The sequence below is a fragment of the Papaver somniferum genome, chromosome 1, assembly GCF_003573695.1.
Source record: "Papaver somniferum cultivar HN1 chromosome 1, ASM357369v1, whole genome shotgun sequence".
NCBI lineage: Eukaryota > Viridiplantae > Streptophyta > Magnoliopsida > Ranunculales > Papaveraceae > Papaver > Papaver somniferum.
In genome coordinates, this window is record NC_039358.1 from 88,366,120 (window position 1) to 88,383,402 (window position 17,283).

The window sequence follows — 17,283 nt, forward strand, 5'->3', positions numbered from 1 at the left end:
CAATCATTAACATAAATGCATATTAAACAACACAAGTTCTTGCGGAATTTCTAACTTTTGGGTTTTGCCAACCCAGCTATTTTCAGACTCATTTGAAAAGAAAAGAAGATAACAACAGTTTGAATTGTCCTAGAACACCCACCACAAAAGACAACCCTAGAGAACAGAATTGGACCTAACTAATTATCCGTCTACAGCTTTCAGTTTCGAGTGTGAAATCAAAAGCAGAAGCCAAGGTGATCCAGCAATAATTATGGGAGCCCCTAATTAAAGGGCCAGACCCTGCACTTCTCGAGGGCACCAACTTGGCGTGGCCCAGAGTCATTCACTAGATATACAAGAAAAAAAATAGTTTATGTCTGCCACCATGACCATGAAATTTAGGTAATCCATCACTTCGTTGGTTCTTATACATTGTGAGTTGGTTAGGGTTAATGTAACCGAAAAGGAGATGGTCATGCCAGCACAAGTTTTAGGACAATCCAAAATGTCAAAGGTGTCTAGACACAATAAAATACAATAAGTTATAGATAAGATCATATCCACTGGGTTCAATCAGAGAGGTAGAGATAATACTCTCCATGCCTTATTCTCTCTAATATCTGTTATTATTGGAATGCATAATCGAGTCCCTGGACCCTGATAGGTTTTGATTCCAAAATAGTAAGTCAGTTGGAGTGTTGCAGAAACTTTTATGCTGGATGAAACAAGTCCTATATAGTGATGCAAAGAACGCGGGACAAAAAACCAACCACATAAGAAATTCATATTTTGCCATGATCAGTTGGTACTTAAAACAACAGTTTAAACTGAAATGAACCAAGTTGAATTCTGCCATGTTCCATATAATAAATTGTCTATATAATTCTCAGCTCAATAACTACGTTTTCTGTCTCAATCTTGGAAAAAGTATTACATTTAATAACCCATCCAAGTGTAGTATACCCATTTTTGGGTAAAATTCTACAACTAAGAAACAAGAAAGAATATGCCTATAACAGATTGAGATTAAGCTCGAAATGTAAGATGTTTACATGACAATAGTGTTTGGTATGCAGGTTTTCATGGGTTTCAGATGTTGCCTATAAAGTTGGGAGGGGAGACAGGAAAAAAAACCATACCATCTTTTCTGGAAGGACGCCGAGTGTCACTGCTACCCGAGAACGGATGGTGATGCATCTAGCCAGCTAACAAACATATATGGTTCAAGGGAAAATAGTGATTCCCGGTTGACCAACACAAATAGGATTGGACAACTTTGAAAATCTCCTTCAAAACCTGGCTGATCTTTACATGGACAATGGTAACAGCAACCGTCTCTCCCTTTTCCTCGCTAATTTTCTCTGCCTAGAAATTTTCAGACATACTGGAAGCAGGATTCCAAGACATATGATGAAAACTGAGATCTTGAAGTTTCTGAAGTAAAATGCTACGTATGTTGATACTAGAAGTACTGTAAAAAGTAAAGCCCACAAGAGGGCTACTGCAACATCAGCCCTGCAAGTATCAATAGAAGTTTTGAGTTTTATATAATACAAGTACTAATCAGATGAACAGATGTATGGTGTGATACAAAGGAAGTTGTAGAAAGAACAGAACATTTACAAAACTATAGAGGTTTAGAAAGAGAGAAAACAAGTCAGACAAAGAATAGGTAAATTCAGTTTCTATAAGGTACAACGCAATCAACCTGGAACGCAACTCCAGAGAGACAACTAGGTGCATTTTCAGGCTGCTTTCATGTAGCATTTACCAAGATGTACTTTGAATAAGCCACTAAACGAGATCTATAATGTAATATTGTCACTTAGCCTCACATAATGCAAAGAAACTTTCCCAAGTATCCCAAGGTCAAAGGACCACCTTGTGTGCTGCACCGTTGAGCCAGATATTAAAGGTCCCCTGACCAACAAAGAATGCTGGAAAACACCATAAGAAAGCCACTGGCCTTTACATCTTTTTTATGAGATTCACTTCCTAATCCTTCAACCAAGAAAGATATTTTATGAATCTCAGAGAAACTTTACTATCAAATGAGCTACTTTATGTACATTTTTCAGATGCTACTTAGGCACAATTTCACGTGTAAGAGACCTAAAATGTGCAATACCTACTGTCAAGTGTTGGAAGCCCAGCCTATTTACCTGCAAAAGGTGCATAATATAAAATAATTAAAAAAAAGTCTCCATGTACAGATGTACTCATGAGGGAATACCCTAGAGATTCTCATACGCCTTCGTTTAGGATCCTTATTGCCATTCAGGCCAGAACAAGCTTCTATAACTTGTAAATGAAAAGGTTCAATACACAGGTGATCACAGCAGTATACGTGCTTGTAAAGCATGAATGTATTTTAAAGCTGGGTAAATCTAAGCCTGAGATTACTGAACCACATTTATCCATCGAGCTTTTCTTTTGGCGGTAACAGATACTTGGATTCTTAAAGCCATACATGCTTTGATGATCAGATGAAATTTAAAAAGGACAGATCACTAAGACAACATAGCGTATCATCTTTGATTTCGTTTGACATTTAATCCCGGACAGTCTGAACTGTTAACAACATGACAATATACCCTAATGTTGGATTTAAAGAACAGTAAGAGACAATTATATATACATCTCTGATAGCAGCTGGAGTTGGACATCTGGTAACATTGATAATTATACCTACAGCTCTGGTAACTGTCTAACAAATTAACCCCATGACGTATATGTACAAAAGCCAGCTCCTTTGGCAACAACAACAGAGTACTTACAAACCAAATACTTAGTCTTCTCACACGTCATTGAGGTATGCTACCATTATTTCATTACGAACTCAGATACTTCTTATTAACCTATCCCCTTGTTTGTTAATAAACGTCTTCATAACAAACTTTGTAAGGTCACATCTGAATGTGAACATTAAATTGTCTACCATTACAGTGAACAGAATACAGATCGGTGTAAATCACAGATTCCTCTAAGCCAAAATTCACATTGCACACTGCAACTTCAGTTTTCTAAACATCTAAAAGAATTGCCAGACCACGTGTACACCAATACTCGAAGAAGCATACATAATCAAGATCAGATTGGGAGGAATCTACTTATGATCTTCCCAGACCTACAACACATAATCAAACACTTGAAGATAATCTAGAAATCCCACAGTTGTAGTCGTTGTTTTAGTCGTCTAACTAGTAACTACTGTTATAACTTAATTTCTAAATTTCTAACATCAACTAGGGTTTTATCTTCGTCATAATTCAACTATCAGAAAACAAACGCAACAAAGAATTCAACTTGTAATCAACAGAATAATATCAAAAGGGAAATCCCCTCATAATACAATAATTAAAAGAAAGAGATTTGTACCTGGTGATAATTTGGGGTTTGGGAGAGAAGAAAGTAAGCTTTGCCCATTTATGTTGAGATCGAAGCTGATAATCTCTGAGTTGCTCAACAAGTTTAGAACGCGTTATCATTTCTCAGATCGGAGATTTTACTCCGACCTTTATCTCAATCGAAATTCAAACAAAATATTCCAAAGCACAGCTGCGCAGAATTCAGATTGATTGATTGATTACTATGAAAAAAAAGAATCAGAATTTTTCTGCAATTTGATCGGTCTAAATTATAATTCTGCAATAAATAATCAGATTTTTTAACACGAGGTTAGATTTCTGAAAACAGATGAATCGAACCCCAATTTGTCTGAAAAGTACATCCTGTCGCGCAAATTACAGCAGTAGTGACACCGAGTTGAAACTGTTGGGTTGATTCTATTCTCTCTCTAGTCTATACTGGCATAGACCTTCTTCTAACTTACGCCCTGCTCGCGTGTGTGAATATGTTGTAGTTACTACGGGCACCCGCGTAGGAGATGGGAGCTTCTACGGACTTTTCTCGCAAGCGAAATTCTGCACCAACATTTGATATGTTGGGAAAGATAAAGAAATAGAAAACTACAAGGCTGCTAAGAGCTAAGAGCGTCCACAATGGAACCACCATGTTAAAACCAAAAACTAAAAAATAATTGGGTTTGGAAGTGTTTCAACCAGGGACGACGGGCCTAGCAAGGGGCTGATCCGGGCTATAACCTGTCCCTACATTAGGCAAACAAAAAATTTGTTATGTAGATTTTTCCAAAATTAGTGGTTAGCCCTCCTTAATTATATTTTGGCTAACGTATTTTCTTTGCCTAATCAGCTTTAGCTTATGTTATGAGAGAATTAAGACAAATACCTTCTTTAAAACATATTTTTTTCTTCCATTTGCCTTTCCTAAATTATGAATCTCTTTATCCAATCGCCTTTGTTATAGAGTTTATTTATTTTCGTCTTTCATTTGTCTATCTATCTAGAAATTTATGGATAAATCTCAATTATTACCTGGTTCGTTATGGAAAAAGTTGCGGCCTTCGGTCGCATTGGCAATCGTGAATGTTCCAGCCCTACCCAGAGAAGATTTCTGGGTTCGTCCCTGGTTTCAACACAACGGTGTGGAGCAAAATTATAGTCAGGCGCAGTTTTAATGTCCGCCAGAAATGAAGAATACATTTTATTTCCGTCCCATAGACAGACAGACGTACACTTAAACGCCTGATTGGGGCGTAAATAAAATCTGCGTCTGATATCCGACGGATATAGAAGTTACGTCGCACATGGAGCGTACCACCTGGTGACCGCCTGTATGAAGAGCGAAGTTTAAAAGTCCGCCCCATGAGGCATAGCTTCAACATACGCCTGAATCAGGCGTAACTTAAATGTTCGCCCCTCTAAATTTTAGAGCGTGTCAGTCCTACGTGTGTGTGGCTTTGTCAGTTGTAAAGAAAAAAAAAAGAGTCAGTGTTAGGAAATAATAAGAGTGTGGGTTTTTCCCTTCTCTAGATTCTTCTTAGTGTTTTTATCTCTTCACTTGTAAACCTTATTCTCAGCTCTTTTCCACTGTGATGAAGGTATGAACAATTCAAGCACTGTAATTTTACCCGACACATCGATTTTATTAGAATTATTTCTGACGGGTGGGGCGTTGATAATATATGCGCCCCATACAGGCGTTCAACAACTCATGCGCCCCATGTGGGGCGAAGATGCAAACTGCGCCCCATCGGGCGGACCTTCAAATTACGTTTGATTCAAGCGTACATTTCTTTTACGCCTGACTGCGGCACGGAGTTAGAAGTTACGCCCCGTTTCAAACGTAGATATTATTTATGCCTGTCAACAGACGCATTTTTAATATCCGCCCCACTATATTTGGTTTTACTCCAGCTTCCAGACCAAATATACTCCGAAACTCAGAAAAATCCGACTAAATTTAGTTTTACTCCAGCCCGCTATGATGGAATTTTCGACCAAATATGCGTTTACTCCACTTTATGGGGGTACCATTTTGCTTGGGAATGCGTACCAACCCAAAGGAAATTGTGTTTTTTGTCTTATATGTATATTGGTACACCCCCAAGCAAAATGGTAACCCAATTAGCGGCCTTGGAAAGCTAGAGTGAAAAAAGAGGCCCATCCTATTCAACGAGTAAAATAAATAATAGCCTCTATTTTTTAAGGCCAGACACAAAGGTATCCCTGTAACAATGAGAATGAGATTATTTATAGATATTCTTAATAAAAATGTATGTTTATAACAGTCATGTGATGATCATTGTGTTTGAGTCACTAAAATATGTCAAGAAAACTCAAGAGAGTAAAACCTGAACAATGAGACTTAGAATAATTTTGGATGTGCATATGTTGCCCCGTTAAGACCTTGACAAGGAAAATTCAGTGGGACGAAACCTTGACGAAGCAAAAAAGTGTCAACGCAATAAGTCCTATAAATTACCTTTTACAAAGATGCTTCCCCTGATGGATACTTCAGCGAATCTTGGCTTACACGTTTTTAAGTCGATGGATTCTAATCTTGTGAACCAATTTCTTGAGTATTGAAGTTGGTAATGCTTTGGTGAAGAGGTCTGCTAGGTTATTACTTGAACGTACTTATTGAACATCAATCTCACCATTCTTTTTTAGATGTGTTAAGAAAAAATTCGGAGAGATGTGCTTCGTCCGACTACCTTTAGTGAAGCCTTACTTTAGTTGTTCAATGCAAACGGTGTTTTCTTCGTACAGTACTATTGGTGGCTCTTTGATTGACCAAAGCCCACATGATTCTTGAATATGATGCATTAATGAACCTAACCAAAGACATCCACGACTTGCTTCATGGATTACTAGTTACTCATAATGGTTCATAGAGGCAGCTGCAATTGTTTGCTTTACTGACCGCCAAGATAGAGTTGTATCTCCATAAAAGAAAATTCCAAGTTTGTGATCATCCTTTGTATGAATCAAAAAGATAACCTACATTTCTATATCTATTTAGCTTTGATTCAGAGCCACAAGGATGAAATAAACCTAAATCAACAGTACCACTAAGATGCAGAAATAACTGTTTGACTCCATTCCAGTGCCTTTAAGTTGGAGCAGAACTGTATCTGACCAACATATTGACTGAAAATGTTATATCCGGCCTTGTAAAGTTTGCAAGATACATAAGAGCACCAATTACACTTAAATATGGTATTTGGACCAAAGAGTTTTTTAGCATCTTCTTTAGGGCGAAATGGGTCTTCATATCACGACCCTTGGTGAACTCAACGGATGTGCTTTGTCCACATAAAAGCGTTTTAAGGATTTTTCCATATAAGTAGATTGAGGGAAAAATATCTTGTTAGAGCACTACTCGGTCGAACTCGCAGGTTTTGTTATCTCAATCGTATTTTCAATGCTAATTGCACAAACTATATTTTGTTTTTTAGTTTACTAAAGTCAAGTCTCGGACTAGGATTAAAGTATGGTAGTTGAGTTATAAATCATTGAATACCCTTGAAGTTTGAAGGTTGAACGACAACAGAGATATCAACAAGGATCTCATCAACAATGGTGTGTGAAAACTAATTTCATTTGTAAATCTTGTTTAATTCCACCTTTCTAATCTATCAAAACAAGTACTCACTATATGGAACATATGACGGTAAATATACATTTATGTATACTATCGAGGATATTTGAGCCCAAGTATTTAGTGATAATGGCCCTAGAAAGGTCCTCATGTTGCATCGATGAGAATATGAATTCAGGGAGCCAAGAATCACTCAATTCTGAATTACAACGAAGCAGTTATGAGTGATTTATTAAAGCAACACTTATTATATGTTGCTAAGGCAGTTCGTGAATAGGAAACAATCCACGAATCTTTAGTCAAATTTTTGAAGTGTCCTCTTCTAGGAAAGATGGCTATTCTTCTACATAAAATTGACTGCCATATTAAAGTGTGTGTGATGTTTTAAACTCCTTCCTTATTAAAAGACAATCACAAAAAGTCGGATTATGATGAGTAATTATTTATTTAATTATTTGCGCTAGAATTGTAACTTAGGAAAGGCTTTGAAAATAAGGAGAGTCTTGAAAAGGGAAAATAACTCATGAACTTTCTTAGGATTCAAACAACCATCCACCATAGATAGAGGGAACATGTCATCTACACAAACCATCCCTTGGAAAATTTATGTGCTTCATAGGGATGTTTTCTGATACTTCCGTTCTTTAAGAACAAGAGCGAGAAAATAAGACTTTGTTTGAGGATCGCAAAGCACAAGTTAGTAATAATCTTCTAAGGTGGTTACGCAATTCAATAATTCTTGTATATTGTAGGGTCCTTCTCTTACGATATAAAGTTATTCAAGGATTGTTAATCATAAACCCTAGATTTGATAGATTTCAATCTAAGATCATATACCAACATTAGTTGGTCGAAATCTGGATAAACTTCATATATTACAAGATATCTCTAGATATATTCTAATTGTTCTTGTTGTAGAATAAATTAGGTATCCTTACAAGTTTAGTAGAGTATATAAACCCTAATCTACAAGTTTGTTTTGATATCTACTTTTTACATAGTGGTTGTTCGATACAAGTACAAGATTTCCAAAACCTTGATTCATATTTAAAGGGAAATCGAATAGGTGTTTTGTGAAAAAGATATATAAAAAAATCCTTCACCGAGGTTGAAGCAATTCTTAGGCTGTAAAGGACGTCAGCTAAGGAAATCAATTGCGTAGAACCTTGCGAGGTTCAAGAGACATAAAGAACACGACTGCAGCTAAATTACTTGGAGGGTTAATTTAGTCTCAACTACATTCCAATCCGAAGTGTGATAGTAGGCTAGTGTCTGTAGCGGCCTAATACAGATTGGTGTTCAAAGTTGGACGGGGTCCTTGGATTTTTCTGCGAGTGCAATTTCCTCGTTAAAATTTTTTCTCTGTGCGTTGCTGAAAATGCGGGGGTCTAACAACCATACACAACATTTCGTTTGGAAATCTGAGAGGACTTACTCCAATACACTTTCTAGATAATCAACTAGACAGTCAGACTCAATCTAGAATAAAGTATATCAAAGAGTTTAATATCTCTAACTCTTAATTCAATCAACAATCAGTAAATAGAAATCTGCGAGCTCGATTGAATATAAGAGGAATTACTTGAACGGTACCAAAGACCAATATTGAAGTGTCAATCAATGTAAATAAACAACCAAAGGTTAGATATTCTAATTGATTGATATTAACGCAGTCCTGTGATATTTCAATTATATAACAAAATATAATGCGGAAAAGAAATAACACAGACACCATAATTTTGTTAACGAGGAAACCGAAAATGCAGAAAAACCCCGGGACCTAGTTCATATTGAAAACCACACTGTATTAAGCTGCTACGGACACTAGCCTACTACCAATTAACTTTGTACTGGACTGTAGTTGAACCCCAATCAATCTCACACTGATTCAAGGTACAGTTGCGCTCCTTACGTCTCTGATCCCAGCAGGATACTACGCACTTGATTCCCTTAGCTGATCTCACCCACAACTAAGAGTTTCTACAACCCAAAGTCGAAGACTTGATAAAAAATCTGTCCCACCCAGAAAAGTCTATAGGATTGAATAAATCTGTCTCCCAAATAAATACCCAAGAGTTTTTTGCTTCTTCTTTTGATAAATCAAGGTGAACAGGAACCAATTGTTAGAGCATAGCTCGGTCGACCTCGCATGTGTTTCTATATCAAGCATGTTTGTCAATGTTAGTGATCAAAACTATGAGTCTTGATTTCTAGTCTATTATAGCTAAGTCTCGGACTAGGATAGAAAAGTGTAGTTGAGCTTAAGGACTTCATGGCGATTCATCATACAATGACGAAGATCTACTCAAGGAACCGTGGAACTTCATCAACAAAAAAGTATGTGGAGACTTGAACTTATATATCACTCAAAAGTCTATCTATTCTATCTCCTACTTCTTATGATACAAAAAGTCGTATGTTATATAGACTGGGTCATACACATTTGACATTTCGAGCTGAGTATTCACTACTTATCTTTTTCTCGAATTCGTGTGTTGGTAAAGCGTTTCATTTTGATCAAGTTTATCTTCACCTAGTGACGAAAGTCATGAAAAGTTTCAATTACTTTGAGAATTGCTCTGACGTGAAATGGTCTGTGAATAACGGCTATATAACGTCCTCTAAGAATGTCTCAATGATTGGAATGAGAGTTTAGATTACATAACCATGTATTCCTTAATCCGAAGTTTTAGAACTTTGTTGATTGAGAGAAACCAGAGGAATTGGCTTTACCAAGTCCGCGAACTGACGGAAGTTCTCTTACCGAGAATTTCTGCTGGGATTTTCCAAAAACTCGTTTGCATGTTTAGTCCGCGAACCTAGTTCGCGAACTGGCGGAAGTCTCTCTGCCGAGATTTTCTGCTAAGTTTGGAAAACTCTGCTGGTTGCCTTAAGTCCGCGAACTTGTTTGTGAGCTTAAGTGGTTATGATCTAAAGATGTGCTCTGAACAAGAAACTTAAATTACTAAGGAATGCTTTATGCAAACCGTGGCTATAAAGTTCATGAGCCGATTCATCGAATCGAATCATCTTTGTTTCAATTGTGTGTTGTGTAGTTACATAAGATCTCATAGCAATTGAACAACTCTCTAAATAGTTCATTTGAGTTAATTGAACTAGTTATGGTGAAGAACACTAGGTTAATATGAAATGCTCATATGGTTAACCTTTTGGGTTACTATGTTGAACCAACATACACGTACACGTTTGGGCATGGTTTTCACAAACCCAGTAAACGTCTACCCAAGTGTGTGTGTGACAAGCTAAGTTTTCGATCTAACGGTTGAGAAATATTAGCTTGAATCTAAATCAGGTTTTCATCTAACGGTGAATATGGATTGCTTTGTAACTAAGGCAAAACCCTGATTTGAAGGCTATATATAGGAGACATCTAACATTGGGTAAAACTAATCCCCACACGTCTGTGTGATACTAGTGCGCTCGCTAGAGTCGATTCTCCTTTAACCTTTGGTTTTCTTCTCTAAAACCAGGTTAACGACTTAAAGACTTCATTGGGATTGTGAAGCCAGGCTGATACTACTTTTATCGTAGTTGTGTGATCTGATCTTGCATCTTCTATCATACGAGTACAATCTTTGAATGGGTTGAGATCGTGAGAGTTCTCCGATAGACAAGATAAAGAAGTCACAAACATCTTCGTCTCACTATTTGTGATTCCTCGACAAACCGCTTGTGTAATCAAGAAGGATGGTTGAGAGGTGATTGATTAATCTAGGTTGTTCTTCGGGAATATAAGACCAGATTATCAATTGGTTCATGTTCACCTTGATTTTATATCTTAAGACGGAACAAAACCTAGGGTTTTTCTGTGGGAGACAAAAGTATCTTTTGATAGACTTTTCTGTGTGAGACAGATTTGTTTATTATCAAGTCTGCGATTTTGGGTTGCAACAACTCTTAGTTGTGGGTGAGATCAGCTAAGGGAATCAAGTGCGCAGTATCCTGCTGGGATCAGAGGCGTAGGAGTACAACTGTACCTTGAATTAGTGGGAGACTGATTGGGGTTCAACTATAGTCCAGTCCGAAGTTAGCTTGTAGTAGGCTAGTGTCTGTAGCGGCTTAATACAATGTGTATTCAATCTGGACTAGGTCCCGGGGTTTTTCTGCATTTGCGGTTTCCTCGTTAGCAAAATTTCTTGTGTCTGTGTTATTTCATTTTCCGCATTATATTTTTTATCTTTATAATTGAAATAATACAGGTTGTGCGTTTGTGATCATTAATTGGAAATCCTTTGGTTGTTGATTAATATTGATTGATCCTTGGATATTGGTCTTTGGTACCGTCCAAGTATTCCTTGTGTTTTATTAGGACTCGTTGATTTCTATTAGCTTGAGTAATATCAAAAACAAGAGAGAAATATTAACTCCTTGAGATACTTTTATCTAGATTGAGTCTGATTGTCTAGTTGATTCTCTAGCAAAGTATTTCGGAGTTAGTCCATACAGATTGCTAAGCGAAATATTGATTGGTGTTATTAGACCCCCGTTTTTCAATTGGTATCAGAGCAGGCAAACACGTTAAAGACCTTATAAGTCTGTGTTTGTAGCGATCTGATTATGGACGAGTCTATCTCTAATAACGTACCAGTTCAGAAATTACCATATGATTCTAAAAGCTTGGATTCACCTGAGAGAACTGTCACATCTAAGTCAATATCCAAACATTCTCTTGATGTAAAAACTGTTGATTGAGAAACTCTCCTAGAAGAACAGTTGGATAAACTTTCTGATGAAGGTGATTCAAATATTGATAGAGATGTTGATGAGGAAGTCTCGGAGTATGTTAAGTTTTTGGATTCGTGGAATTTGAAGAAGATTACAAATTCTCATGTCACACCTCTTCTGACTCCTTTCTGTCGAGAAAACAAGAAATTGAGAAGATGTTACGTAGGTGTTTATTTTTCGAATCCTTCTACTGAATCGATCCTCAAGGATTCCGAGGAAAACCTACGTATGAAGTCACTTGAATATGATAATGTTTATCAAAAATACTTTTTATTGTAAGAGAAACTTGCAGAATCTGAAGCAAGGTTTAACTCCCAGCAAACAAGTTTTGACGACAGAGAAAGCGCCTATCTCACTCGAGAAAAACGCCTTGAGGCTGATTTAGCTGCTGCTCTTGATAAAATCAAGATGTTGGAAGATGACTTGAAAAAGTTCAATACTAGTTCAAGCAAATTAACCACTATGCTAAGAGCAAGTAAAAATCATCGTGATACACGAGGATTGGGCTATAATGGAATAAATGCTCCAAGTACTAGCAAAGAGGTAAAATTTGTCAAGGCTAGTGATTCTTCCCCACAAAAGGTTTTCACTGATGGCAAAAGTGAAATACCTTCTCCGGCAGTTAAGGTTCAAAATAGCAAAGTTTATCAACCTCCAAAGTTAGCACACACGGATCGAGGTAAGAACATTCCTTATGTTTGCCACTATTGCAGAAATAAAGGTCACCTGGAAAGGAGATGTCGTTTCCGTATACGGAATGAGAAACTTCATGATGTTCTTGTTTGGGCATCACAAGAAGTTGTGAAACCAAGATCATACGTTAAGACTGATCCTCTTAACGTTACAGGTTGTAATTGTCCAACCTTTAGGCAAAGGAATCAGTGCTATTATAGACCTAGATTTGCCTATAAACGTCGTATGAATCCTTTTCATAATCGTAATGGTTATCAAAAGGATAACTTCGTAAAGACGAAGACAGGATCCGATGCTCCCAATTGGATAAAGACTAACTTGTAAAAGAATAGTCAATCCAATTCTCTTCCAAGAATTCTAGAAGAGAGTGATGGGAAGAAGGTTCCAACTATTCCTAGGCGCACTCAGAAGTGGATACCGAAGAAAGACAATGATGTTTTGAGTGTGAAAAGGAATGATCTTCCAGAAAACTCCATGACTATGGAAAAGACAGTATCCATGTTGTTGGAACTTAACAAGTTTTTTGGAAAAATGGAATTGGATGTGAGAGATTCTAAAAGTGATCTCTTTCATGATAATCCAAAGGTCACTTGTGGTGAGCAAGACTTTGTTCACCCCAACGCAACTTTATTGTGTTGGAAGTGCATCCTCACCAAGGAATGACCTGCTTTGTATACGGTGAGGGAAGCACAAGAATTGGGGCACACAGATTATGTTCGGTAAGGCGGTAGAATTCGATTGGATTCATCTAAAAAGGTATGTCTATAAACTTGAGCAAGATTTGTACTTTTATTTGCTTAGAATACTTATAATAATCTTGCTTATCGTTCATTTCTACCTAACTTGATCTGTGTTTAAGGTTCTTAAATGTTAAGGTTTGAAATAATAGTTCGGGATGTTTGGACTACATGGTACACATACCAAGTATGCATAACAACATTTAAAATCAAAATCCAGGGGTTTAAGTTCGCAAACCTATATGCATACTTGACGTCGATATTCGATAAATTTGTTTTGGTCGTAACTTCTTCGTCCGAACTCGGATTTACCTCATTCTTTTTGAATTCTCTTCCTTATTGAATTTCCTTAAAAATGGAGATGAGAATTGTTGAATTTGGATGAGTTAATATTGGTCTTTGTCCTGTCTCTTGTTTTTTAGTGTTTGCTCCGTTTCGTTGCACTTGTTCTATTCTCTTGGACTTGGGCACTGGGATTCTTGGAGAAATCCTATTATAAGCTATTTTGTGGATGTTACAAGAGTGATGTTGGTGAATCACAAAGAAGGAAGTTCGAGAATGGGTAGTAGTTCACATTGCTATATATTTTTGAGTGTTCACAATCATCTCATGTGAACTATGGTGCATAGTCGTCAATGATTTTGTATGTTCTTCCTTGTTAAGGAAATCTTTTTGTACGCTTTTGGTAACCACTCTTGGTATAAATCCGTGCGAAAAAGATTGATTCTACCTTCTAAGGGCAAAGACTGTTATTACAGTATTAATCTGTTTGATTTTGAAGTATTGCAATATTTTTATGGGATATGTATTGTTTGCATCCGTGAACTTGAAGGCATCCATATTGTGTCAAAAGTAAAGTCGTTCATAAATTGATATTCATATTGATGAAAGGACGAATGGACTTTTGACAAATACAAATGTTATGCCTATGCAGTCATTTATTTGATGGAAAATAGGATGAAATCTTTGTTTGACAAGGATAAAGTCTATTATGTCGTTATGCAAATGGTGATGGAAATAGAATAGGTCCTTGTATGTTATCCACGGTATTGATCTTCATTGATCCATTTTGTTATGTTTTACCGTGAAGTCTCCATTGTGTATCTTATGTTGAGCACCTTACAACTATGTCGATTAATATTGGCCTTGTTGGTTGTTCCATGAGATGCTATATGTTGAGCATTCTTGAACTAAATTAATCATCTTGGTTGGTTATTTAGTTATTTGCTCCGAAAGTCTTCTTTTGTCGAGCAAAATCTCTTGACAATTAAATTGATTACTTCGGTGATTAGTATGGTTGTGTATTCCAATTAGATTAATTATAGGTTCTATTGTAATTAATCTAGTTGAGTTTTTCACATATTCCACAAGTTCTTGTGTTGAGTATATGAACGGCTATACTTATCATGTTCTATTGGTTGATGTAGTCGTATATTCCGTAAGGTTTTCCTTATGTTGAGTATTTGAACGATTAAGGTAGTCATCTCCGTGTGGTTATCTTAGTCGTAGCTCCGTGAGTTTTCTTATGTTGATCACAATCAATTAAATTGATCACTTTTGTGGTTTGATTTAGTTGCGTATTCCGATTAAATTAATCATGGGTTTACTTGTGATTAATTTGGTTGAGTTTTGGATATAGAAAATCATTTCCATGGTTTTTGGTGTCCAATTAAAAATTCCTCTTTTCTTTCGAAATTAAGGTCGCTCTTGTTGTTCTTTCGGGATTGACATCAAATGGGGGAGAGTTCTTTTGAACTTGTGCTTAATGGTAATATCTTGCGGGGTGTGCGGCTGTGGAATTTTATAAGGGTATCTTGTATCTTAAAAATCCTTGATGAATGCATTTAGCTTCGGCTTTATGATTGCATCTAAATTAAGTTGATATGTATTTTTTCTTTTAGTCTATGAAATGTCTCTTGTGAAAATTTCATTGTGATCCCGTTCTTTTACCTTTGCCAATTTTATTGACAAAAATGGGGAGAAATAATGTAGTTCACACTACAAATACATATGGTATTTGGATCATTGTGTAAGGGGGAGTGGTTTCCATGATCGAGATGGAGTATTGACTAAGGGGGAGTGATAGATATCACCATAGTATTGTTGTTAAAGTCGTGATGCAATTGGACTTTGATGTTACATAATGATATTATGACACCGTATAATAATGATCGAGAATCTCGATTTCTCTCATTGTTATAGCTACGGATCTTCAACAACGGTGGTACTGAACTTACAACCTTTGGGATCATTGGAGTACATGGAAGGACGAAGCTTTCAAGGAACGTTGAAGATTAGACTACGGAATAGGAGCCACTAAAGTTTATCTTTTTTGTATTCCTTATGTATTAATAGTTTTGTCAGTAAAATTGACAAAGGGGGAGATTGTTAGAGTATAGCTCGGTCGACCTCGCATGCGTTGCTATATCAAACATGTTTGTCAATGTTAGTGATCAAAACTATGAGTCTTGATTTCTAGTCTATTATAGCTAAGTCTCGGACTAGGATAGAAAACTGTAGTTGAGCTCAAGGACTTCATGGCGATTCATCATACAACGACGAAGATCTACTCAAGGAACCGTGGAACTTCATCAACAAAAAGGTATGTGGAGACTTGAACTTATCTATCACTCAAAAGTCTATCTATTCTATCTCCTACTTCTTATGAGATAAAAAGTTGAATGCTATATAGACTGGATCATACACATTTAACATTTCGAGCTGAGTATTTACTACTTATATTTTTCTCGAAATCGTGTGTTGGTAAAGCATTATGCTTTGATCAAGTTTATCTTCACCTAGTGACGAAAGTCATGAAAAGTTTCAATTACTTTGAGAATTCCTCTAACGTGAAACGTTCTGTGAATAACGGCTATATAACGCCCTCTAAGAATGTCTCAATGATTGGAATGAGAGTTTAGATCACATAACCATGTATTCCTTAATCTGAAGTTTTCGAACTTTGTTGATTGAGAGAAACCGGAGGAATTGGCTTTTCCAAGTTCGCGAACCCAGTCCGCGAACTGACGGAAGTTCTCTTGCCGATAATTTCTTCTAGGATTTTCCAAAAACTCGTTTGCGTGTTTAGTCCGCGAACTGGCGGAAGTCTCTTTCCCGAGATTTTCTGCTGAGTTTGAAAAACTCTGTCGGTTGCCTAAAGTCCGCGAACTTGTTTGTGAGCTTAAGTGGTTATGATCTAAAGATGTGCTCCTAACATGAAACTTAAATTACTAAGGAATGATTTATGCAAACCGTGGCTATAAAGTTCATGAGCCGATTCACCGAATCGAATCATCTTTGTTTCAATTGTGTCTTGTGTAGTTACATAAGATCTCATATCAATTGAACAACTCTCTAAAGTTCATTTGAGTCAATTGAACTAGTTATGGTGAAGAAGAACTAGGTTAATATGAAATTCTCATATGGTTAACCTTTTGGGTTACTATGTTGAACCAACATACACGTACACGTTTGGGCATGGTTTTCACAAACCCAGTAAACGTCTACCCAAGTGTGTGTGACAAGCTAAGTTTTCGATCTAATGGTTGAGAAATATTAGCTTGAATCTAAATCAGGTTTTCATCTAACGGTGAACATGGATTGCTTTGTAACTAAGGCAAAACCCTGATTTGAAGGCTATATATAGGAGACATCTAGCATTGGGAAAAACTAATCCCCAAACGTATGTGTGATACTAGTGCGCTCGCTAGAGTCGATTCTCCTTTAACCTTTGGTTTTCTTCTCTAAAACCAGGTTAACGACTTAAAGACTTCATTGGGATTGTGAAGCCAGACCGATACTACTTTTATCGTAGTTGTGTGATCTGATCTTGCATCTCATATCGTACGAGTACAATTTTTGATTAGCTTGAGATCGTGAGAGTTCTCCGATAAGCAAGATAAAGAAGTCCCAAACATCTTCGTCTCACTGTTTGTGATTCCTCGACAAAACGCTTGTGTAGTCAAGAAGGATTGTTGAGAAGTGATTGATTAATCTAGGTTGTTCTTCGGGAATATAAGACCGGATTATCAATTGGTTCCTGTTCACCTTGATTTTATATCTTAAGACGGAACAAAACCTACGGTTTTTCTGTGGGAGACAGATTTATCCTTTGATAGACTTTTCTGTGTGAGACAGATTTGTTTATTATCAAGTCTGCGAT

The 17,283-nt window shown here is 36.8% G+C and overlaps 1 long non-coding RNA gene across 1 annotated transcript; it reads right to left on the reverse strand.

Moving 5' to 3' along the window:
- Nucleotides 1-812: 812 nt before the first annotated feature.
- LOC113293827 lies at nt 813-3,805 on the reverse strand. Its single transcript, XR_003332597.1, has 2 exons — nt 3,361-3,805; nt 813-1,497 (listed from the first exon to the last, which is right to left on the reverse strand). It is a non-coding gene; the product is annotated as an uncharacterized LOC113293827 (long non-coding RNA).
- Nucleotides 3,806-17,283: the final 13,478 nt, after the last annotated feature.